This window comes from Ranitomeya imitator, chromosome 1, assembly GCF_032444005.1.
Source record: "Ranitomeya imitator isolate aRanImi1 chromosome 1, aRanImi1.pri, whole genome shotgun sequence".
Lineage (NCBI taxonomy): Eukaryota > Metazoa > Chordata > Amphibia > Anura > Dendrobatidae > Ranitomeya > Ranitomeya imitator.
In genome coordinates, this window is record NC_091282.1 from 706,735,569 (window position 1) to 706,759,496 (window position 23,928).

Sequence of the window (23,928 nt, forward strand, 5' to 3'; positions counted from 1 at the left end):
GCAGCTCACCTCACAGTATCACCATTATGATGTCAGAGCAGCTCACCTCACAGTATCACCATTATGATGTCAGAGCAGCTCACCTCACAGTATCACCATTATGATGTCAAAGAAGCTCACCTCACAGTATCACCATTATGATGTCACAGCAGATCATCTCACAGTATCACCATTATGATGTCAAAGAAGCTCACCTCATAATATCACAGTTATGATGTCAGAGCAGCTCACCTCACAGTATCACCATTATGATGTCAGAGCAGCTTACCTCACAGTATCACCATTATGATGTCAGAGCAGCTCACCTCACAGGATCACCATTATGTCAGAGCAGCTCACCTCACAGTATCACCATTATGATGTCAAAGAAGCTCACCTAACAGTATCACCATTATGATGTCAGAGCAGCTCACCTCACAGTATCACCATTATGATGTCAGAGCAGATCATCTCACAGTATCACCATTATGATGTCAAAGAAGCTCACCTCACAGTATCACCATTATGATGTCAGAGCAGCTCACCTCACAGTATCACCATTATGATGTCAGAGCAGCTCACCTCACAGTATCACCATTATGATGTCACAGCAGATCATCTCACAGTATCACCATTATGATGTCAAAGAAGCTCACCTCACAGTATCACCATTACGATGTCACAGCAGATCATCTCACAGTATCACCATTATGATGTCAAAGAAGCTCACCTCATAATATCACAGTTATGATGTCAGAGCAGCTCACCTCACAGTATCACCATTATGATGTCACAGCAGATCATCTCACAGTATCACCATTATGATGTCAAAGAAGCTCACCTCACAGGATCACCATTATGATGTCAGAGCAGCTCACCTCACAGTATCACCATTATGATGTCAAAGAAGCTCACCTCACAGTATCACCATTATGATGTCACAGCAGATCATCTCACAGTATCACCATTATGATGTCAAAGAAGCTCACCTCACAGGATCACCATTATGATGTCAGAGCAGCTCACCTCACAGTATCACCATTATGATGTCAGAGCAGCTCACCTCACAGTATCACCATTATAATGTCACAGCAGATCATCTCACAGTATCACCATTATGATGTCAGAGCAGATCACCTCACAGGATCACCATTATGATGTCAGAGCAGCTCACCTCACAGTATCACCATTATGATGTCACAGCAGATCATCTCACAGTATCACCATTATGATGTCAAAGAAGCTCACCTAACAGTATCACCATTATGATGTCAGAGCAGCTCACCTCACAGTATCACCATTATGATGTCAGAGCAGCTCACCTCACAGTATCACCATTATGATGTCACAGCAGATCATCTCACAGTATCACCATTATGATGTCAAAGAAGCTCACCTAACAGTATCACCATTATGATGTCAGAGCAGCTCACCTCACAGTATCACCATTATGATGTCAAAGAAGCTCACCTCACAGTATCACCATTATGATGTCACAGCAGATCATCTCACAGTATCACCATTATGATGTCAAAGAAGCTCACCTCATAATATCACAGTTATGATGTCAGAGCAGCTCACCTCACAGTATCACCATTATGATGTCAGAGCAGCTCACCTCACAGGATCACCATTATGTCAGAGCAGCTCACCTCACAGTATCACCATTATGATGTCACAGCAGATCATCTCACAGTATCACCATTATGATGTCAAAGAAGCTCACCTCACAATATCACAGTTATGATGTCAGAGCAGCTCACCTCACAGTATCACCATTATGATGTCAGAGCAGCTCAATTCACAGTATCACCATTATGATGTCAGAGCAGCTCACCTCACAGTATCACCATTATGATGTCAAAGAAGCTCACCTCACAGTATCACCATTATGATGTCACAGCAGATCATCTCACAGTATCACCATTATGATGTCAAAGAAGCTCACCTCATAATATCACAGTTATGATGTTAGAGCAGCTCACCTCACAGTATCACCATTATGATGTCAGAGCAGATCATCTCACAGTATCACCATTATGATGTCAAAGAAGCTCACCTCACAGTATCACCATTATGATGTCAGAACAGCTCACCTCACAGTATCACCATTATGATGTCAGAGCAGCTCACCTCACAGTATCACCACTATGATGTCAGAGCAGCTCACCTCACAGTATCACCATTATGATGTCAGAGCAGCTCACCTCACAGTATCTCCATTATGTTAGAGCAGCTCACCTCACAGTATCTCCATTATGTCAGAGCAGCTCACCTCACAGTATCACCATTATGATGTCAGAGCAGCTCACCTCACAGTATCACCATTATGATGTCACAGCAGATCATCTCACAGTATCAGCATTATGATGTCAAAGAAGCTCACCTCATAATATCACAGTTATGATGTCAGAGCAGCTCACCTCACAGTATCACCATTATGATGTCACAGAAGCTCACAGTATCACTATTATGATGTCACAGAAGCTCACCTCACAGTATCACCATTATGATGTCACAGTACCTCACAGTATCACAGTTATGATGTAACAGCAGCTCACCTCACTGGATCAAAATTATGATGTCAGAGCAGCTCACCTCACAGTATCACCATTATGATGTTACAGCAGATTACCTCAAAGTATCACCATTGTGATGTAACAGTAGCTCACTTCACAGTATCAAAGTTATGATGTCAGAGCAGGTCACTCCGAATAAAAATAGATAAACACGGCACTCTGTGAGGATATGAGTTTTGGTGCTCGAGTAGGGTATCCAACCCTCAGTCACAAGTATTCAAGAATCACCCGGCACTCAAAAATTGTGAAAAGTTACAAATACAGTTTATTATTATCCAGACATAGAACCAGTATGTTGAACGTTTTCGGTCCCAGATGGACCTTCTTCAGAACAGTTCAATTTATTGTAAAGGATATAAGTGCTCCTAATATGAAGAAGTGCAATTCCCATGGAGGTCTAATTTTGTAGAACAGACGAAATTCTTCCATATAAACATAGTCGGTGAAAAGTGCATTGTGCCGTGGTGAAGCAGCAGCACTGGTGGCGTGCTAGGTCGCCGAGGCACGCTTCCCCTCGGCGACCTAGCACGCCACCAGTGCTGCTGCTTCACCACGGCACAATGCACTTTTCACCGACTATGTTTATATGGAAGAATTTCGTCTGTTCTACAAAATTAGACCTCCATGGGAATTGCACTTCTTCATATTAGGAGCACTTATATCCTTTACAATAAATTGAACTGTTCTGAAGAAGGTCCATCTGGGACCGAAAACGTTCAACATACTGGTTCTATGTCTGGATAATAATAAACTGTATTTGTAACTTTTCACAATTTTTGAGTGCCGGGTGATTCTTGAATACTTGTCAGAGCAGGTCACCTCACAGGATCACCATTATGATGTTAGCGTAGCTCACCTCAATGTATCACCATGATGTCAGAGCAGCTCACCTCACAGAATCATTTATGTCAGCACAGCTTACCTCACAGTATCACCATTATGATATCACAGCAGCTCACCTCACAGGATCACCATTATGATGTCAGAGCAGCTCACCTCACAGGATCACCATTATGATGTCAGAGCAGCTCACCTCACAGTATCACCATTATGATGTCACAGCAGATCATCTCACAGTATCACCATTATGATGTCAAAGAAGCTCACCTCACAGTATCACCATTATGATGTCAGAGCAGCTCACTTCACAGTATCACCATTATGATGTCACAGCAGATCATCTCACAGTATCACCATTATGATGTCAAAGAAGCTCACCTCACAGTATCACCATTATGATGTCACAGCAGCTCACCTCACAGGATCACCATTATGATGTCACAGCAGCTCACCTCACAGGATCACCATTATGATGTCACAGCAGCTCACCTCACAGTATCAGCATTATGTCAGAGCAGCTCACCTCACAGTATCTCCATTATGATGTCACAGCAGCTCACCTCACAGTATCACCATTTTGATGTCACAGCAGCTCACCTCACAGTATCACCATTATGGTGTCACAGTAGCTCACCAGGACTACCAGTATCATTTTTATGGTTGTCCTCCATCCTCTACAGACATTACCCTGTGCACCATAATACAGAAATGTGGGGACATTGAGGAAAATTTATTAAGTCTAATGTTTCATAAGACAGCTTTATATTGGTTGTCTCGAAACAGCGCTTCAGGAGTCCACCGCTCCCCAGCCTCCCGACTTGCTGGGGGGAAGTGTGCTCCTGATGTTTGACTGTTCACACCAGACACAAGGTTGAGATGCTGGTCCAAACTGTGTGCTCTTCAGTCAGCCTATGCAGGTCACTGTGGCCATATCCAGCACATGCCATAACCTGCACATTTTCGACGCCATAAAAATGGCATAAAGCCAGTGAGAATCCCCCACCTCATGCATGGCCATACTTGTTGTGCATCCAATTTGTTAAGGATTTTCACCTTATTTCCAACTGTGAACAAATATGTGCAGAGCGTCACAGAGGATCCATCATAAACATCCGACTCTACACAAAATCAGCAAGAAACCAAATCACCTTTAGGCTTCCGTCACACTAGCAGTATTTGGTCAGTATTTTACATCAGTATTTCTCAGCCAAAACCAGGAGTGGGTGATAAATACAGAAGTGGTGCATATGTTTCTATTATACTTCTCCTCTAATTGTTCCACTCCTGGTTTTGGCTTACAAATACTGATGTAAAATACTGACCAAATACTGCTAGTGTGACGGCGGCCTTATATTCATGTAAAAAGACACCGTGATCAGCCGTACCTCTCAATAGTGACTGACACTCAGATTTTCGGCTCCGCTTTCCTGTCTGCACATTGTCTGCTTTATTACTGCTGGTAATGGAGAGATAGAACAATTAATATTGAGATATTGATAGAAGTGTAAAAACCACTTCAAGCAGATGTTGACAATATTAACTCCTTCTGCAACTGTGTAACATACATAAAGAACCATACCTATGAAAATGTCATAAACGTGTGTACAACTGTAGCAGGTTTTGCTATTTCATTTGAGAGCGGCATAATATAGGGAAAGAGAGACGGATTCCAGGGATGTGTCACTTATTAGGCTGTGTACTGTAGTTTAAATAAAATCAGTGTTTTATTAGCAGAAGATTATCATTGCATGACTAGGTCTCATGTGCAGGCCAGTCCAGATAATCGGTGTATCAGCCGTGTTGGCAGGGTTATACTCAGTTCAGCATTCTAAGCACTGCTACATCTACAGCAGAGAAAGTAGGAATTCTATAAAAACTGCACCAAGCACCATAGTAAGTGATACATCACTGGAATCAGACTCTCTTGTGCCATTTTATGCTGCTCTCGGATTACATAGCAACATCCTGCTGACAGATTCCCTTTAAGTGACACTGCCAGCTCTCTCATGCATATTGCGGTGATCTCAACATCACCCAGCCAGATGCAGTGGCGCTGTACTCAGGGGTTCTGTGGTGCCTTTGCTCTGGTATAAGACATCGTGTTATCCATCTTCCTATGACCTACATGCCCATATAGAAGGCTTAGGAGGGCTGATCCTACTGACAGATTCCCTTAAAAATGGCTTAACCTGTCCGCTTTTCATGTGTGGAAGGATAAATCCTCTGTAAAGCTCCTCCTGCACATGGCAGTGTATACCACAGACTGTACATGCACTGTGCCCTGCTGACATCGGTGTGATGCCGGGATTCACGGACCCATACACTCGTATTGGTGATTTTGAGCCGAGATGACTACAATGGACAAGACAAGGTGATTTTTTTTAACGAACACACTGACAAATTAAAAACAGGGACATGTGAACAGAACCATAGACTATAATGGGTATGTGACTGGAAGGAACCGGTCTGTATGGGGTCTTATCGGTAGACGTGCAGCCCTCACCCGAGGGGTCATCAGTGACATAGAGCCGCCATGGTGCACAGAGCGGCTATGGCCATAGAGGACCACTAACCGGCCTGCACGCGCCTGTGTGACCATCACATGATCAAGACGGACTACGACTCCCATCATGCCCTGAATAGGAGTCCTTCTACACCAGCAGCGGCAGAGCCACACGGCGAGGAGTGTGCTGGGCACTAGGGATGAGGAATACTCACTGGTGGAAAGTCCTCACCGGTCAGAGTCACAGTGTGCCCCTGACTGCAGCGCATGCACTGCTCAGCTGCCTGCTGCAGGGTGAAGGACCTGTGGTGACGTCATCACCATATGGGGAGTCACGTGTGTGGGAGGAGCCTGCACTGCGTGGAGAGTGGGCTAGCGCGGTTTTTACAGGTGTGAGGAAAAGTTCTGCTGCTAGCCTGCTTCTGTGTCGTGAACGTAGCAGAGCCGTGTATGTTTTATATCCACGTAGCAGAGCCGTGTATGTTTTATATCCACGTAGCAGAGCCGTGTATGTTTTATATCCACGTAGCAGAGCCGTGTATGTTTTATATCCACGTAGCAGAGCCGTGTATGTTTTATATCCACGTAGCAGAGCCGTGTGCGCTATATGTGCATGTAGCAGAGCTGTGTGCGCTTTACATCCACGTAGCAGAGCCGTGTGCGCTTTATATCCACGTAGCAGAGCCGTGTGCGCTATATGTGCATGTAGCAGAGCCGTGTGCGCTTTATATCCACGTAGCAGAGCCGTGTGCGCTTTATATCCACGTAGCAGAGCTGTGTGCGCTTTATATCCACGTAGCAGAGCTGTGTGCGCTTTATATCCACGTAGCAGAGCTGTGTGCGCTTTATATCCATGTAGCAGAGCCGTGTGTGCTTTATATCCACGTAGCAGATCCGTGTGTGCTTTATATCCACGTAGCAGAGCCGTATGCGTTTTGTATCGACGTAGCAGAGCGTGTACGCTTTATATCCATGTTTATCCACGTAGCAGAGCCGTGTGCGCTTTATATCCACGTAGCAGAGCCGTGTGCGCTTTATATCCACGTAGCAGAGCCGTGTGCGCTATATTTGCATGTAGCAGAGCTGTGTGCGCTTTATATCCACGTAGCAGAGCCGTGTGCGCTTTATATCCACGTAGCAGAGCCGTGTGCGCTATATGTGCATGTAGCAGAGCTGTGTGCGCTTTATATCCACGTAGCAGAGCCGTGTGCGCTTTATATCCACGTAGCAGAGCCGTGTGCGCTATATGTGCATGTAGCAGAGCTGTGTGCGCTTTATATCCACGTAGCAGAGCCGTGTGCGCTTTATATCCACGTAGCAGAGCCGTGTGCGCTTTATAGCCATGTAGCAGAGCTGTGTGTGCTTTATATCCACGTAGCAGAGCCGTGTGCGCTTTATATCCACGTAGCAGAGCTGTGTGCGCTTTATATCCATGTAGCAGAGCTGTGTGCGCTTTATATCCACGTAGCAGAGCTGTGTGCGCTTTATATCCACGTAGCAGAGCTGTGTGCGCTTTATATCCATGTAGCAGAGCCGTGTGTGCTTTATATCCACGTAGCAGATCCGTGTGTGCTTTATATCCACGTAGCAGAGTGTGTACGCTTTATATCCATGTTTATCCACGTAGCAGAGCCGTGTGTGGTTTATATCCACGTAGCAGAGCCGCGTGTGCTTTATATCCACACAGCAAAGCCGTGTGCGCTATATGTGCATGTAGCAGAGCCGTGTGTGCTTTATATCCACGTAGCAGATCCGTGTGCGCTTTATAGCCATGTAGCAGAGCCGCGTGTGCTTTATATCCACACAGCAAAGCTGTGTGCGCTATATGTGCATGTAGCAGAGCTGTGTGTGCTTTATATCCACGTAGCAGAGCCGTGTGCACTTTATATCCACGTAGCAGAGCCGTGTGCGTTTTGTATCGATGTAGCAGAGCGTGTACGCTTTATATCCATGTTTATCCACGTAGCAGAGCCGTGTGTGGTGTTTATCCACATAGCAGAGCCGTGTGTGGTTTATATCCACGTAGCAGAGCCGTGTGTGGTTTATATCCACGTAGCAGAGCCGTGTGTGGTTTATATCCACGTAGCAGAGCCGTGTGTGGTTTATATCCACGTAGCAGAGCCGTGTGTGGTTTATATCCACGTAGCAGAGCTGTGTGTGCTTTATATCCACGTAGCAGAGCCGTGTGCGTTTTATATCCACGTAGCAGAGCTGTCTGTGCTTTATATCCATGTAGCAGAGCCGTGTGCGTTTTATATCCACGTAGCAGAGCTCTGTGTGCTTTATCCACGTAGCAGAGCCGTGTGTGCTATATATCCACGTAGCAGATCCGTGTGCGTTTTATATCCACATAGCAGAGCCGTATGTGCTTTATATCCACGTAGCAGATCCGTGTGCGCTTTATATCCACGTAGCAGAGCCGTGTGCGTCTTGTATCGACGTAGCAGAGCATGTACGCTTTATATCCATGTTTATCCACGTAGCAGAGCTGTGTGTGCTTTATATCCATGTAGCAGAGCCGTGTGCGTTTTATATCCACGTAGCAGAGCCGTGTGCGTTTTATATCCACGTAGCAGAGCTGTGTGCGCTTTATATCCATGTAGGAGAACCGTGTGCGCTTTATATCCACGTAGCAGAGCCGTGTGCGTTTTATATCCACATAGCAGAGCCGTGTGCGCTTTATATCTACGCAGCAGAGCCGTGTGTGCTTTATATCCACGTAGCAGAGCCGTGTGCGCTTTATATCTACGCAGCAGAGCCGTGTGCACTTTATATCCACGTAGCAGAGCCGTGTGCGCTTTATATCCACGTAGCAGAGTGTGTGCGCTTTATATCCACGTAGCAGAGCGTGTGTGCTTTATATCCACGTAGCAGAGCCGTGTGCGCTTTATATCTACGCAGCAGAGCCGTGTGTGCTTTATATCCACGTAGCAGAGCCGTGTGTGCTTCATATCCACGTAGCAGAGCCGTGTGCTTTATATCTACGCAGCAGAGCCGTGTGCGCTTTATATCCACGTAGCAGAGCCGTGTGCGCTTTATATCCACGTAGCAGAGTGTGTGCGCTTTATATCCACGTAGCAGAGCGTGTGTGCTTTATATCCACGTAGCAGAGTGTGTGCGCTTTATATCCACGTAGCAGAGCCGTGTGCGCTTTATATCCACGTAGCAGAGTGTGTGCGCTTTATATCTACGCAGCAGAGCCGTGTGTGCTTTATATCCACGTAGCAGAGTGTGTGCGCTTTATATCCACGTAGCAGAGCCGTGTGCGCTTTATATCCACGTAGCAGAGTGTGTGCGCTTTATATCTACGCAGCAGAGCCGTGTGCGCTTTATATCCACGTAGCAGAGCCGTGTGCGCTTTATATCCACGTAGCAGAGCCGTGTGCGCTTTGTATCCACGTAGCAGAGTGTGTGCGCTTTATATCCACGTAGCAGAGCCGTGTGCGCTTTATATCTACGCAGCAGAGCCGTGTGCACTTTATATCCACTTAGCAGAGTGTGTGCGCTTTATATCTACGCAGCAGAGCCGTGTGCGCTTTATATCCACGTAGCAGAGTGTGTGCGCTTTATATCCACGTAGCAGAGCTCAGTGTGTGCCCTCACAACATGTGGCCCTGAACTTTTTCCTATGTTAGCAGTATAGTTACCACTTGTTCTGTGGTTATACTGATGTAGTTATTTTGTGTCTGTAATAGAAGACGGAAACAAATAAACACAGCCTCTGTGATACATGTACTGCCGCCCGGAGGCCACAGACATTAGTGGGGATTCTGTTATGCTGTTTTAGATAGAGTTAATTATATTGAGAGATTTGGTGCATCTTCCTGTACAAAAGGTCACTGTCTAGATACCTGGGCGCAGGATCCTGTCTGCACATGACAGTGGGGGTGCTGGGTGGGGGTCAGATCTAGTACTGATTTACTGTAGTGGAGAGACCACGATACCTGGGCTGCGCCTGCAGAAATGAAGAATCTTCGATGGTACTAATTGAAGGTTTTTATTACACAAACACATTTTGGTGCCACACTGGCAAGTTTTTCAAGTTAAAAAAACAAAACAAACCTTTGTCCTGTGCCAAAACACGTTGGTGTAATAAAAACCTTCAACGAGGATTCATTTCCACAAGTGCTTCTCAGGTATCGTTATCTCTCCACTAAAGTGAATTGCTATCTGAAAGAATTTTTCCTCCAGCCACGGATTCTAAGGCTTTTCTAGGTGGTGTGTCCATACACAAACCTCCCCAAGTGAGCACCACCATCACTCTCACCCTCTAAGGCTTTGTGCAATGGATTGTTCATCAGCGTTACCTGTGAACCCCTTTAAATAGCGAGTTATATACCTTTCTTTGTACGATAAAGCCTAGTGCCTGACCTCAGGAGTCATAGCCAGAGGAGGGGGCTGGCTTAGTTATTGATAATACCTTCAACACAGGTCTGTAAGTCAAGCTGATGGGATCAGGGATGGAGCTGGCCTAATAGAACTATATAGGTAAGTTATATACCTTATTACTTCTTGCCAATTTATGTTTATCTTCTGTCTGGAATCCCCTTTATTTGATCATGCAACTGTAGATTTTATGCATTCGGTATATTGTAGTTGCATGAAATCGTATGTACAGAAGCAATAATGCATATGGTGCAGGATTGCTCTGCCATCTGAGGCCTGTTTCACTTGTCCGTATTTATTACCAGTTTCCAACATGGGAATGTATCAGCGCCTGACTGCATAACTAACGTTTCAGAGAAAATATAACTCCAAAATGTCGCAGCACATAGCTGTCTGATTCACGCCCCCTGGATGTGATCCTACCAGTTTAGTGTAATTATAATTTATCCTTCTATAGTTGGAATGGTTGTGACTGATGTCTTCATATCAGAATGACAGAGTCTTAACCCGTGTGTCACTGATGGGGGCGCCACTGTCAGCCATGTGAGCCTGGACACTACTTGTCACTGAGCCTGGCTCTTCCCACATTATCATGACCTCACTGCAGGTCCTTCTACACTCTGTGTACTACACCTTGGCTGTCAACAGATGGAGGGAAATCTTTACCTTGCCCCATTGGCTGTAGTAATGGGGCTTGACACAGAAACAGCCAATAACATTAAAAATTCAAGATCCGCCTTTCAAGGCTACTTCCCCTGAACCAATCAGGTGTGATGAAAGTAAGAGCTGCCTGCAGCGAGGCTGCTGCCTTGTCTTCTGTATCAGATCACAGAGGAGGCTGCCCGCGTCACATCTTGGTACAGATGAGTGTCAAAATCGGCGCTTAGAGTTCCTAGTAGTCATTAGAAATTGCCAATCACTTGTCAGAAGTTATTTCTTTTGGGTGTAGTAATATGGATGCAATTCTGTATACCGTGTGTATTATACATATGTAGCTTGGTGATCGGGGTGGTAATTCCTCCGCTAAATACAGTACGACGTTTTGAGATGTTTTGTTATTTTATATTTCAGTGCTTCTTGCCCTTGTGGTAGAGACAGTTTCAATGAAAGCATTTTATTACTGGCACTACCACTTAGTGCTGAGCTATGATGCCAGAAAAATGCCACCTGATTGGCTGCGGCAGTCACTGGCCGGAGGGCTGATTACTACCTACTGTGCTGCCAGTGTCTCGCCATGCCGTATGGCAGTTTGGGTGACCTACTGTCAGAGGTAACAAATTGTCAGATTAGACTCACACGGGGAAGTTTTTGATGCAACACAACAAAAAAAAAGAGGCCCAACTGCGCTCAGCTCCACATCGATAGTGTTGCCATGTAGATATCTATTGGGTTATGATTGACGAGTCCTGTATCTCTCCTATTTATAAGAAAAACCCAGCAGATATCTGTAGAGCTAAGGACACCAGCTCTGCTCACCTCAAAATGCAGAACAGCACGCAGCCGGATTATCCCTTTAAACCTTGGCAGCAGCACGTGAAGTCCTGATGGCTCTGTATTAATAACCCTGGAGTCACTCAGGGGTCAGTTTATCAAGATTGTCTAATGGTGATCCAGGGTGCACTGGGGTAAAATGTTCCAAATTCACCAATAGGTGCAGGTTATGCACCAGCATCAGTAATCTACTTTTCTGTCCTAATTTACGTCACTTTTGAGGATTAAATTATAATTTGTTGAACTGCTCTCGGCCTCACTTCCACTTTTCCACATTTCCAAAAATGAATCAAAAGTCACAATATTTATGCACAATTAGGAATTTTGGATTTTTTACGAATTGGCCCATGTGTATTATGCCACCTAATGGTGCCTGCTCAGGGCATCATATTCTCATATAGAAGTAATGTATCTAAGGAAAAATCGCTCCATAATCTACCTCTGCTGGAAAATGCTGCATAGTCTATAACTTATGGAGCATGAAGGAGCAGCATGGATCCTATTAGGCACTGTGTATGAGGCTCAAGAGAGCACCATAGGTCCTAGTAGGCACTGTGTATGAGGCCCAAGAGAAGGAGCAGCATAGGTCCTAGTAGGCACTGTGTATGAGGCCCAAGAAAAGGAGCAGCATAGACCCTATTTGGCAATGTTTTGAGGCCCAACGGAAGGAGCAGCATAGGTCTTAGTAGGCACTGTGCATGAGGCCTGGGGAGAAGCAGCATAGATTCTTGTAGGCACTGTGTATGAGGCCCAAGAGAAGGAGCACCATAGGTCCAAGTAGGTACTGTGTATGAGGCCCAAGAAAAGGAGCAGCATAGGTCCTAGTAGGCACTGTGTATGAGGCCCAAGGGAAGGAGCAGCATAGGTCCTAGTAGGCACTGTGTATGAGGCCCAAGAGAAGGAGCAGCATAGGTCCTAGTAGGCACTGTGTATGAGGCCCAAGAGAAGGAGCAGCATAGGTCCTAGTAGGCACTGTGTATGAGGCCCAAGAGAAGGAGCAGCATAGGTTCTAGTAGGCACTGTGTATGAGGCCCAAGAGAAGGAGCACCATAGGTCCAATTATGCATTGTGTATAAGGCTCAAGAGAAGGAGCACTATAGGTCCAAGTAGGCACTGTGTATGAGGTCCAAGTGAAGGAGCAGCATAGGTCCAAGTAGGCACTGTGTATGAGGACCAAGAAAAGGGGCAGCATTGCTCCTAGAAGACACAGTGTATGAGGCCCAAGGGAAGGAACAGCATAGGTCCTAGTAGGCACTGTGTATAAGGCCAAAGAGAAGGAGCACCATAGATCCAATTTTGCACTGTGTATGATGACCAAGAAAAGGAGCAGCATAGGTTCTAGTAAGCAGTGTGTATGAGCCCGAAGAGAAGGTGCAGCATTGGTCCTAGTAGGCACTGTGTATAAGGCCCAAGAGAAGGTGCAGCTTAGGTTCTAGTAGGCACTGTGTATGAGGCCCAAGAGAAAGAGCACCATAGGTCCAATTTTGCACTGTGTATGAGGACCAAGAAAAGGAGCAGCATAGGTCCTAGTTAGCACTGTGTATGAGGCCCAAGAGAAGGATCACCATAGATCCAATTTTGCACTGTGTATGAGGACCAAGAAAAGGAGCAGCATAGGTCCTAGTTAGCACTGTGTATGAGGCCCAAGAGAAGGTGCAGCATAGGTCCTAGTAAGCAGTGTGTATGAGCCCAAAGAGAAGGTGCAGCATTGGTCCTAGTAGGCACTGTGTATAAGGCCCAAGAGAAGGTGCAGCTTAGGTTCTAGTAGGCACTGTGTATGAGGCCCAAGAGAAGCACTATAGGTCCAATTATGCATTGTGTATAATGCTCAAGAGAAGGAGCACTATAGGTCCAAGTAGGCACTGTATGAGGTCCAAGGGAAGGGGCAGCATAGGTCCAAGTAGGCACTGTGTATGAGGACCAAGAAAAGGGGCAGCATTGCTCCTAGAAGACACAGTGTTTGAGGCCCATGGGAAAGAACAGCATAGGTCCTAGTAGGCACTGTGTATGAGGCCCAAGAGAAGGAACAGCTTAGGTTCTAGTAGGCACTGTGTGAGGCCCAAGAGAAGGAGCACCATAGGTCCAATTTTGCACTGTGTATGAGGACCAAGAGAAGGAGCACCATAGATCCAATTTCTCTTACCCCATGACGGCACTAACGAGAGAGAGGGATCCGCCCTCAGGGACAGGAAACCCACAGGTTAAAAAGGCGGGACCTCTCCTCCACCTCAGTTCGGTTTCCTGTCCCCGACGGGGATCCCACAACTCACCATCCAGGAGTCCAGGGACCATCAGGCCGAGTTCAGGCAGCGGGGGGCCCTGCCACGGTCTCAGGTGGATTCCTCCCTGAGGGCGCGATCCGGGGTCGGCGGGCCTCGTAGATGCGCGCAGAGGGGAGGCAGTGAAGAGGATGTCGAGAAAGCCTGCCTCTTCCTTTTCAAAGGGATGATCGGCAATAGGTAGCGGCGGCTACCTGGAGGTTTTCTCCACCGATCCATAAGGCACACAGGAGGTGGTGACGCCGGTCACCGACAGGAGAACGCTGGGAGCAGCGGCGGCTGCGGAAGCTCCGTCCCTCCTGTGAGCCGGCAAACAGTGAGCGCGCGCGCGGGGTTCGGCGACTAACTGCGCAGGCGTGGGGGTCACTTCCGGGGCGGCGCAGGGCACCTCTGGGTAAGCCGGAAGTTGCCTGGCGCCGCTCCATTAGTATATATCCAGAAGGAAAGGGGTATACCGCTGCTCAGAGATTACCACCATGAGTGGAATAGAGCAGTCGGTGGAAGAAATTTCACAGGCCCCTGTGACAAAGAACCCGAAGGAGCGCCATTCCTCAAGAAAACCCACGCAGCGCAGCAGCTCAGGATCCCAGCGTAGCAGAGGCTCTGGTGGATCCAGGAGGGAGACGGTGGTTCAAGTGGAGGAGGCATCCTCAAAGCCACAGCCGGTATCTTCCTCACATTAGGAGGGTAAGTGACCTCCGTGAAAGTGTAAATTCTAATAGGGGTTTATTGTTTCCTAGGGAAAGAAATGCCAGGGGAAAAGTAAACATAGAGTATGCCCGCTTTGTTCAGCAGATTTGCCGGATTCATGGGTTAAAAAACTCTGTGCGCCATGTATTAAGAACACCATTGATGAGGAGACACCAAGTTTCACATCTGAATTAAAAGATTTAATTAAAATCCAAGTAGCAGACGCATTAAAAAGCGTAAAAAACCGTAAAAGAAAACATAAAGAAAAATCTCCAGATTACAGCTCCAGCGAGGGAGATAGTACGAGTGGGGATTCTGATAGCTCTACAGCTTCATCATCCTCCTCCGCATCTTCAGAAAGCGGTCGCAACTGTTTCCCAATAGATGAAACGGATGCGCTGGTGAAAATGGTTAGGGCGACAATGGGTCTGGCAGACACTCGTTCCAAAAAATCTGTACAAGATCTTATGTTTAGTGGCCTGGAACAAAAGAAGTACAGAGTGTTCCCATTAAATGAAAAAATTCAAGCCCTTATAAAAAAGGAGAGGAAAAGACCAGACAAAAAAGTACTGTTAACACCCAAAAGGAAATACCCATTTGATGACCCAGCCTGCGCCTCATGGGGAAAAGCGCCAAAATTAGACGTCGCCATCGCGAAAGCCTCTAAAAAGTTCGCTCTGCCTTTTGAAGATATGGGGACCCTCAAGGATCCTATGGATAAAAAGGCCGATGTCTTCCTAAAAGGGTCCTGGGAGGCTGCCAGCGGGTGGCTAAAACCCGGTATAGCTGCTACGTGTACAGCTAGAGCACTAATGGTCTGGCTGGATCATTTAGAGACTCAATTAAAAAATAAAACCCCGAGAGAGTCTATACTAGACTCCGTGTCAGCGATGAGAGGGGCCGCTGCATATTTAGCAGATGCCTCAATAGACTCAGTTAGACTGACGGCAAGATCGGCTTCCTTCTCAAATGCGGCTAGCAGAGCATTATGGCTAAAGTGCTGGCCGGGGGACCTGCAAACTAAAGCTAAGTTGTGTTCCATTCCGTGTGAAGGTGAATATTTGTTCGGTCCCACCCTAGACGATGTCCTCGAAAAAGCGGTTGATAAAAAGAAAGCCTTTCCGGGATTCCTAAATCAAGCTTATAGGCGGCCCTTTCGAGGAAGGAGGTTCACACAAAGACGCCCCCCAAAAAATCAAAAGGAGGGGTGGGAAGACAGAAAATTCAAAAGAGGAGGTTTCATGTTCAACAAGCCGGATAATAAAAAACAGCCACAATGAGGGTGTGCCCCAGGTAGGAGGGAGACTGACCCACTTTCTTCCAACCTGGGAAAAAATTTCTGGAAGTGCCTGGACTCTAAACATCATAAAGACAGGCCTAAAACTAAGCTTTCACACAATGCCACACAATCAGTTTGTGGTCACACCACGAAGAAAGTCAGAGATCGAGCAGCTGAGCATCCAGAGAGAAGTTCTCAGTCTTCTGGAGAAGAAAGTCTTACAGGAAGTTCCACAACAGGAAGAGACGAGGGGGTTTTATTCTCCGCTCTTTCTTCGAACAAAACCGGACGGAACTTTCAGAGTAATTATAAATTTGAAACAACTAAACAGATACCTGGTAATAGAAAAATTCAAAATGGAGACAATAAAATCATGTGTCAGATCCCTTATCCCGTCTTGTTTCATGACTGTTATAGACTTAAAGGACGCATACTATCATGTGCCAATCCATCCGGATTTCCGGAAATATCTCAGGGTTGCAGTAATGATACAAGGGGAACTGAAACATTACCAATACAGGGCTCTTCCGTTTGGTCTAGCCATTGCCCCGTGGGTATTTACAAAATTAATGACGGAAGTAATGGCCCATATAAGGGAACAAAACATATTGATTGTGCCTTATCTGGACGACCTCCTAGTGATGGGCAGTTCCTCTCTACATTGCAGCCAGCAACTAAACAGAGTGATGGTAGCCCTATCGAATCTAGGATGGTTTTTGAACCTGGAAAAATCCAGGCTTATCCCATCTCAAGTACAGTTGTACTTGGGGATAGTAATAGACTCAACAAAGCAAGAGTGTCGTCTGCCGGAAGAAAAAGTATCCAACATGATACATCTAGTGAATCAGTTGAGTATCTCTCCTCTGATCTCTCTAAGGAGAGCCATGTCCATACTGGGGTCGATGACATCCTGTATCCCAGCGGTACAGTGGGCTCAGAGCCACTCGAGAGATCTCCAGTGGGAAATACTAGAGGCGGTATCCCATGCAGGAGGAAATTTAGAAAAGCAATTAAAAATATCCTCTCGGACAAAAACTTCCTTAGCTTGGTGGACAGACCCGTCCAATCTCAGGAGGGGGGTTCCATGGGTATGGCCGGTCTCGATAATCCTGACCACAGACGCAAGCCCTTGGGGGTGGGGGGCCCACCTAAACAGGCAAATTGCCCAAGGTCCTTGGTCAGTAGAAGAAAAAGACCTTACTTCAAACATGAAGGAGCTTTTAGCAGTTCAGTACGCCATCAATCATTTTTTAACTTCCCTCCGTTCCCACCACGTGAGAGTACTGACGGACAACAGGGTGGTAGTAACATATTTAAACCATCAGGGAGGGACGAGGTCTCAATCCCTAATGAAAGTGACAAATTTCATCATGTCACAAGCAGAAGCCAACTTGTCCTCCCTGACAGCCCTTCACATAAAAGGGTCAGAAAATCAAACTGCAGATTTTCTAAGCAGAACCCAATTAAAACAGGGGGAATGGGAGTTAAATACAAGTATATTCAAACGCATAGTGGATCTTTGGGGGGCCCCGGATATAGATCTATTTGCAAACAATCAAAATCGGAAAACGGAGGCCTTCTGCTCGATAGATCCTCGGGGGAGTCCAGTGGCTATAGACGCGTTGTTAATTCCATGGAAATTCCATCTAGCTTATGTGTTTCCTCCGATAGCTCTAATTCCCTTAGTCTTGAAGAAAATCAGGGAAGACAGAGCCAAAGTGATACTGATAGCTCCGTTCTGGCCGAAAAGAGTATGGTTCCCATGGCTACGCCTAATGTCCATAGCGGATCCATGGGTACTCCCAGATATCCCAGACCTTCTGCATCAAGGGCCAGCGAATCACCCTCAAATAAAAAGTTTGCACATGACGGCCTGGCTTTTGAAAGGGAACTATTAACAAAAAGGGGGTTTTCTTCAAATCTAATTTCTACCCTGCTGGCCAGTAGAAAACCTATAACTACCAGAGCCTACGGCAAAGTCTGGAAAAAGTTCCTCTCCACGTCAGGAGTTATCCTATCAAATCAGATGCCAATTCAGGAAATCTTAGAATTTCTTCAAAAAGGTTTAGAGAAAGGCCTAGCAACAAACACTCTGAAGGTTCAGATTGCAGCATTGGGTGCCCTTTACAACCAGGATTTGGCGGGGAATCACTGGGTAAAAAGATTTATTAGAGCATCTACTAGGTCCAGACCAGTTATACATCTCACTGCTCCTCCCTGGGACCTGAACCTAGTCCTTTCAGCACTAACTAAAGCGCCGTTCGAACCTTTATCTCAGGCTTCACTAAAAATAATATCTTGGAAAACCTGTTTATTGGTGGCCCTAACCTCAGCTCGCAGGATTAGTGATCTGCAGGCCTTATCAGCCTACCCACCTCTAACACAAATATTAGATGACAGAGTAATCCTCAAAACTGACCCTTCTTACCTTCCCAAAGTGGTGTCAAAATTCCACAGATCTCAAGAGATAGCGTTACCATCTTTTTGCCCCAATCCAAAAAACAAAAAAGAGGAGGCTCTACACACTCTAGATGTAAAGAGATGTCTAACACACTATCTGTCAGCCACAAGGGAGTGTAGAAAAGGGAGGGCTCTGTTTGTCTGCTTTCAGGGACCAAATAAGGGTCACAAATAGTGTTGAGCATTCCGATACCGCAAGTATCGGGTATCGGCCGATACTTGCGGTATCGGAATTCCGATACCGAGATCCGATACTTTTGTGGTATCGGGTATCGGTATCGGATACATAGAGATGTGTAAAATAAAGAATTAAAATAAAAAATATTGATATATTTACCTCTCCGGCGGCCCCTGGTGAGTCCGCGGGTAACCGGCAGGCTTCGTTGTTCAAAATCAGCGCTTTTAGGACCTGAGAAACACGTCCCGGCTTCTGATTGGTCGCGGGCCGCCCATGTGACCGCCACGCGACCAATCACAAGCCGCGACGTCACCGCAAGCTATTAGCGCGCTCATTTTTGAAAAATGAGCGCGTTAATGACTTTCAAAGACGTTGCGGCATGTGATTGGTCGCGGCCATGCGACCAATCACAAGCCGCGACGTCACCGCAAGCTATTAGCGCGCTCATTTTTGAAAAATGAGCGCGTTAATGGCTTTCAAAGACGTAGCGGCTTGTGATTGGTCGCGGCCGCGACCAATCACAAGCCGCGACGTCACCGCAAGCTATTGATGCGCTCATTTTTAAAAATGAGCGCGTTAATGGCTTTGAAAGACATAGCGGCTTGTGATTGGTCGCGTGGCCGCGACCAATCACAAGCCGCTACGTCTTTGAAAGTCATTAACGCGCTCATTTTTCAAAAATGAGCGCGCTAATAGCTTGCGGTGACGTCGCGGCTTGTGATTGGTCGCGGCCACGCGACCAATCACAAGCCGCTATGTCTTTCAAAGCCATTAACGCGCTCATTTTTAAAAATGAGCGCGTCAATAGCTTGCGGTGACGTCGCGGCTTGTGATTGGTCGCGGCCGCGACCAATCACAACCCGCTACGTCTTTGAAAGCCATTAACGCGCTCATTTTTAAAAATGAGCGCGCTAATAGCTTGCGGTGACGTCGCGGCTTGTGATTGGTCGCATGGCGGTCACATGGGCGGCCCGCGACCAATCAGAAGCCGGGACGTGTTTCTCAGGTCCTAAAAGCGCTGATTTTGAACAAAGAAGCCTGCCGGTTACCCGCGCTGAGTTCAGGGGCCGCCGGAGAGGTAAATATATCAATATTTTTTATTTTTATTCTTTATTTTACACCTCCCTATGGATCCCAGGGCCTGAAGGAGAGTTTCCTCTCCTTCAGACCCTGGGAACCATGAGAATACCTTCCGATACTTGATGTCCCATTGACTTGTATTGGTATCGGATATCGGTATCGGCGATATCCGATATTTTTCGGGTATCGGCCGATACTATCCGATACCGATACTTTCAAGTATCGGACGGTATCGCTCAACACTAGTCACAAAGCATCGAAAGCCACGTTGGCAAGGTGGGTAAGAGATGCCATCAAGATGTCATATACCTCTTCCGGAGAACAAGCTCCGGACACAATTAAGGCTCATTCAACCAGGTCGGTGGCAACCTCTTGGGCTGAACGTGGTGGAGCATCAATAGATCAAATATGTAGAGCAGCCACTTGGTCTTCCCCCTCTACATTCTTCAAGCACTATCAGCTTAATCTATCTTCTCCCTCAGACTTAACTTTTGGTAGGAGAGTTCTTGAGGCAGTAGTCCCACCCTAAAATTTTCATTCTTTGAAATTCTCTCGTTAGTGCCGTCATGGGGTAAGAGAATATCGTAGTTACTTACCGATAACGGTATTTCTCTGAACCCATGACGGCACCTGTATATTCCCTCCCTTCACGTATGGGTGTACACACTACTTATAAATTAAGTCACGAGGTGTGCATAAAAAAAAAAAAAAAAAAAAGTGTGTGTATATATATATAGGAGCTTATATAAGTTATACAGTTATATTTTGTTGTGTAAAAATAACCAATTAAGTTACAGCAGAAATTCCCTGCAAGGCTCTGTAAACCAACTGAGGTGGAGGAGAGGTCCCGCCTTTTTAACCTGTGGGTTTCCTGTCCCTGAGGGCGGATCCCTCTCTCTCGTTAGTGCCGTCATGGGTTCAGAGAAATACCGTTATCGGTAAGTAACTACGATATTTGCACTGTGTATGAGGGCCAAGAAAAGGAGCAGCATAGGTCCTAGTTAGCACTGTGTATGAGGCCCAAGAGAAGGTGCAGCATAGGTTCTAGTAGGCACTGTGTATGAGGCCCAAGAGAAGCACCATAGGTCCAATTATACATTGTGTATAATGCTCAAGAGAAGGAGCACTATAGGTCCAAGTAGGCACTGTATGAGGTCCAAGGGAAGGGGCAGCATAAGTCCAAGTAGGCACTGTGTATGAGGACCAAGAAAAGGGGCAGCATTGCTCCTAGAAGACACAGTGTTTGAGGCCCATGGGAAAGAACAGCATAGGTCCTAGTAGGCACTGTGTATGAGGCCCAAGAGAAGGAACAGCTTTGGTTCTAGTAGGCACTGTGTATGAGGCCCAAGAGAAGGTGCAGCTTAGGTTCTAGTAGGCACTGTGTATGAGGCCCAAGAGAAGCACTATAGGTCCAATTATGCATTGTGTATAATGCTCAAGAGAAGGAGCACTATAGGTCCAAGTAGGCACTGTATGAGGTCCAAGGGAAGGGGCAGCATACGTCCAAGTAGGCACTGTGTATGAGGACCAAGAAAAGGGGCAGCATTGCTCCTAGAAGACACAGTGTTTGAGGCCCATGGGAAAGAACAGCATAGGTCCTAGTAGGCACTGTGTATGAGGCCCAAGAGAAGGAACAGCTTAGGTTCTAGTAGGCACTGTGTGAGGCCCAAGAGAAGGAGCACCATAGGTCCAATTTTGCACTGTGTATGAGGACCAAGAAAAGGAGCAGCATAGGTCCTAGTTAGCACTCTGTATGAGGCCCAAGAGAAGGAGCACCATAGATCCAATTTTGCACTGTGTATGAGGGCCAAGAAAAGGAGCAGCATAGGTCCTAGTTAGCACTGTGTATGAGGCCCAAGAGAAGGTGCAGCATAGGTTCTAGTAGGCACTGTGTATGAGGCCCAAGAGAAGCACCATAGGTCCAATTATGCATTGTGTATAAGGCTCAAGAGAAGGAGCACTATAGGTCCAAGTAGGCACTGTGTATGAGGTCCAAGGGAAGGAGCAGCATAGGTCCAAGTAGGCACTGTGTATGAGGACCAAGAAAAGGGGCAGCATTGCTCCTAGAAGGCACAGTGTATGAGGCCCAAGGGAAGGAGCAGCATAGGTCCTAGTTAGCAGTGTGTATGAGGCCCAAGAGAAGGAGCACCATAGATCCAATTATGCACTGTGTATGAGGACCAAGAAAAGGAGCAGCATAGGTCCTAGTTAGCACTGTGTATGAGCCCGAAGAGAAGGTGCAGCATTGGTCCTAGTAGGCACTGTGTATGAGGCCCAAGAGAAGGAACAGCTTAGGTTCTAGTAGGCACTGTGTATGAGGCCCAAGAGAAGGAGCACCATAGGTCCAATTATGCATTGTGTATAAGGCTCAAGAGAAGGAGCACTATAGGTCCAAGTAGGCACTGTGTATGAGGTCCAAGTGAAGGAGCAGCATAGGTCCAAGTAGGCACTGTGTATGAGGACCAAGAAAAGGGGCAGCATTGCTCCTAGAAGACACAGTGTATGAGGCCCAAGGGAAGGAACAGCATAGGTCCTAGTAGGCACTGTGTATAAGGCCAAAGAGAAGGAGCACCATAGATCCAATTTTGCACTGTGTATGAGGACCAAGAAAAGGAGCAGCATAGGTCCTAGTTAGCACTGTGTATGAGGCCCAAGAGAAGGAGCACCATAGATCCAATTATGCACTGTGTATGAGGACCAAGAAAAGGAGCAGCATAGGTCCTAGTAAGCAGTGTGTATGAGCCCAAAGAGAAGGTGCAGCATTGGTCCTAGTAGGCACTGTGTATAAGGCCCAAGAGAAGGTGCAGCTTAGGTTCTAGTAGGCACTGTGTATGAGGCCCAAGAGAAGGAGCACCATAGGTCCAATTTTGCACTGTGTATGAGGACCAAGAAAAGGAGCAGCATAGGTCCTAGTTAGCACTGTGTATGAGGCCCAAGAGAAGGATCACCATAGATCCAATTTTGCACTGTGTATGAGGGCCAAGAAAAGGAGCAGCATAGGTCCTAGTTAGCACTGTGTATGAGGCCCAAGAGAAGGTGCAGCATAGGTTCTAGTAGGCACTGTGTATGAGGCCCAAGAGAAGCACCATAGGTCCAATTATGCATTGTGTATAAGGCTCAAGAGAAGGAGCACTATAGGTCCAAGTAGGCACTGTGTATGAGGTCCAAGGGAAGGAGCAGCATAGGTCCAAGTAGGCACTGTGTATGAGGACCAAGAAAAGGGGCAGCATTGCTCCTAGAAGACACAGTGTATGAGGCCCAAGAGAAGGAGCACCATAGATCCAATTATGCACTGTGTATGAGGACCAAGAAAAGGAGCAGCATAGGTCCTAGTTAGCACTGTGTATGAGCCCGAAGAGAAGGTGCAGCATTGGTCCTAGTAGGCACTGTGTATGAGGCCCAAGAGAAGGAACAGCTTAGGTTCTAGTAGGCACTGTGTATGAGGCCCAAGAGAAGGAGCACCATAGGTCCAATTATGCATTGTGTATAAGGCTCAAGAGAAGGAGCACTATAGGTCCAAGTAGGCACTGTGTATGAGGTCCAAGTGAAGGAGCAGCATAGGTCCAAGTAGGCACTGTGTATGAGGACCAAGAAAAGGGGCAGCATTGCTCCTAGAAGACACAGTGTATGAGGCCCAAGGGAAGGAACAGCATAGGTCCTAGTAGGCACTGTGTATAAGGCCAAAGAGAAGGAGCACCATAGATCCAATTTTGCACTGTGTATGAGGACCAAGAAAAGGAGCAGCATAGGTCCTAGTTAGCACTGTGTATGAGGCCCAAGAGAAGGAGCACCATAGATCCAATTATGCACTGTGTATGAGGACCAAGAAAAGGAGCAGCATAGGTCCTAGTAAGCAGTGTGTATGAGCCCGAAGAGAAGGTGCAGCATTGGTCCTAGTAGGCACTGTGTATAAGGCCCAAGAGAAGGTGCAGCTTAGGTTCTAGTAGGCACTGTGTATGAGGCCCAAGAGAAGGAGCACCATAGGTCCAATTTTGCACTGTGTATGAGGACCAAGAAAAGGAGCAGCATAGGTCCTAGTTAGCACTGTGTATGAGGCCTGTAAGTTGGAGGCAGATATATATCGCCCAGGTGTTTGTCCTATGTGAATTAGGCCACTCAGTATCTTCAGGGTGCTAATGGGTTAATGATTGCAGGAATAAAAGATGACCAGCTGGGTGTTTCCA

The 23,928-nt window shown here is 46.6% G+C and overlaps 2 protein-coding genes across 6 annotated transcripts in view; one reads left to right on the top strand and one right to left on the bottom strand.

The window, feature by feature from the left end:
• MIPOL1 (mirror-image polydactyly 1) overlaps nt 1-6,212 on the bottom strand; it is a 516,895-nt gene extending 510,683 nt beyond the window's left edge. For 4 of the 5 annotated variants that reach the window (XM_069731947.1, XM_069731922.1, XM_069731940.1 and 1 more), the window contains exons 1-2: nt 6,117-6,212; nt 4,784-4,854 (exon numbers count right to left, since the gene is read on the bottom strand). The gene's annotated coding sequence lies outside the window, so the exon portion shown is untranslated. The remainder of the gene's footprint in view (nt 1-4,783; nt 4,855-6,116) is intronic. The other variant, XM_069731931.1, reaches the window with a different exon arrangement.
• A 4,882-nt stretch (nt 6,213-11,094) lies between these two features.
• The window catches only part of SLC25A21 (solute carrier family 25 member 21), a 592,393-nt gene continuing 579,559 nt past the window's right edge, over nt 11,095-23,928 (top strand). Inside the window, exon 1 of the mRNA XM_069731960.1 lies at nt 11,095-11,144. The gene's annotated coding sequence lies outside the window, so the exon portion shown is untranslated. The remainder of the gene's footprint in view (nt 11,145-23,928) is intronic.